The sequence below is a fragment of the Mandrillus leucophaeus genome, unplaced genomic scaffold (genome assembly GCF_000951045.1).
Source record: "Mandrillus leucophaeus isolate KB7577 unplaced genomic scaffold, Mleu.le_1.0 Scaffold1213, whole genome shotgun sequence".
NCBI lineage: Eukaryota > Metazoa > Chordata > Mammalia > Primates > Cercopithecidae > Mandrillus > Mandrillus leucophaeus.
This window is the reverse complement of record NW_012100466.1, coordinates 859,223-861,716: the sequence shown is the minus strand read 5'-3', so window position 1 is coordinate 861,716 and position 2,494 is coordinate 859,223.

The window sequence follows — 2,494 nt, the reverse complement described above, 5'->3', positions numbered from 1 at the left end:
TATATGAATGAAGCATGTGAAACAGAACAAACCAAGATTTTCAGTGTATAAGTTTGTAGGTTAGCTCTTCTTTCTATTACAGAGAATTAATTGTAACATTTTTTCTACTTTTGTATGATATTTAATTACTAATTTAGGACACAAAAGGTAACATTTAAAATATCTATTTCTCTGCTTGCCAGCTTAGCAAGGCAAAGCATAAGAACCACAGGTTTATATTACCAATACAAATGAAATGATATTGGAATCTTTCTACAGTAAAATATAAAATAATCGTAAGGTGCTTAAGAAAGTAACTGTGTTAAAACTGTCAATGATTAAACGTAAGTGCGAATGATGGTGTATATATTTATTTCCAAGTCTCCTTTCTCTGTGTTTCACATATATGTGCATTCATGCACATACATACTCACAAGGATCCAAAAATTATAGTGCCTACATCATAGCATGACACTTGGACAAAAGACCATGGTAACAGCTGCATCAGTAGGTGTAGAAGTGATTTTGATTTTATTATTATTTTTTGAGACAGAGTCTCACTCTGTCATCCTGGCTGGTGTACAGTAGCATGATCATGGCTTACTGTAACCTCGAACTCCTAGACTCAAGTGATCCTCCTGTCTCAGCTTCCCTGTAGCAGGGACTGCAAGCATGCCCAACTAATTTTTTTATTTTTTGTAGAGACGGCGGGGGGTGGGGTGGTCTCACTTTGTTTCCTAGGTTGGTCTTGAACTCCTGGGCTTCAAGCAATCCTCCCACCTCGGCCTCCCAAAGTGCTGGGATTACAGATGTGAGCCACCTCACCCTGCCTAATTTTGTTTATTTTTGCAAACAGTCCTAATAAATTATTGGTAAATTTTGCTGCAGAAATAAGATTAATCTTGTAAAAATTTTGCATTTAAATGGTTATAACCCCTCTGCAATTTTCTTTATTAGAATTTTAACTTAGTAAGATATTAAAATACCTGTTGTGAACTTTGCAAGATTAGGATAATTGTACAGATTGAACACCAACAGTTTAATATCCTAGTGTTGTGATAATTCAACCTCAGAATTTAAAAAAAAAAAAAAAACCTGTCACATCAATCTATACCACATTTTATTTAAAGATACAATAGAGGCCAAGGTATACATGCCACCTATATATTAAAATATCACGTTGAATGGTACACTGTTTAAACCTATCCAAGTAGACACTTCATAAATAAGACAGAAGTCAACAATGGCCAGCAGTTAATGGCAATACACATTTTAAAAAATCGAATGCAGAATCAGTGTAAAAATGGAAGGTTTTTCATAATACCCGTGTACTTTACTCACTGTCCTTTTCTTTGAAAATAAATTCGAGTTGTATCTTTCATTTCCGAAAGGTAAAAAGTTTAAATTCATAACGAATAGTAAAATTTTAAGCATTGCATCAGCTCTTGCTGATTTTCTTGAATCAAGAAAGGGTTTTTTTTTTTTTTTTTTTTTTTAAGTTAAGACAGATTTGTTCTCTAGTCACTGGTGATAAATGTAGAAAAAGAGAAATATAGAGTCACTTACGTGAAACATACTGCACACAGATACCCAAACTGAAACACTTGGTTTGAGAACTTGACAGGCTTAAAGGTTTGAGAAGGTGTAATATGTAGAGGTGTTATTACCGAATATTGACAATAATGGGTATTTCCAAGTCAATACTACGTCTTTGTGATCTTTTCTTCTTCACAGACTTTTGAATCCGTCTGAGTACTGCACATGTGTCGCCATTAGCACTTATTACATAGTAATGAAATGTTAAGTTTCAGGAATGAACTTTGTCCATTATTCTGCAACTTTAAAATTCTGAAATGTATATGTATTTGTTTTTGAATGACTCAATACACTTATGGAGGAATTATGAAAATTAGTATTTTCATGATGATCTTCAGTATTGGGCTTTGGGGAAAATCAGCATTATTAACTGATAATAATTCTAACACGATTTAATGTTTTGTTAGCTATAATTTTGAATGTCACTGCATTTCTGAAGTTTTATTTTGAAGATGATCTCTTATTTTATTCTAGTATATATGTAAGAATAGAGAACTTAGTTTGTAGATAAATACTAGTTGCATAAGATAATCAGATCTACTGGAGGTAAGTCAGCTTTAAAATAAACTCTTAAATATTACTTTTCAATAGTAAAAATATGCTCTAGGCAAATTCATAAATTGATGATGTACATCATAAGAATTAGGAAATCGGGGATAGCATAAATTTTTTTTTTGAGATGGAGTCTCGCTCTGTCACCCAGGCTGGAGTACAGTGGCGTGATCTCGTCTCACTGCAACCTCCGCCTCCCAGATTCAAGCGATTCTCCTGCCTCAGCCTCCTGAGTAGCTGGGACTACAGGTGCACACCACCACGCCTGGCTAATTTTTGTATTTTTAGTAGAGACAGGGTTTCACCATGTTGGCCAGGATGATCTCCATCTCCTGACCTCGTGATCCAGCCATCTCAGCCTCCCAAA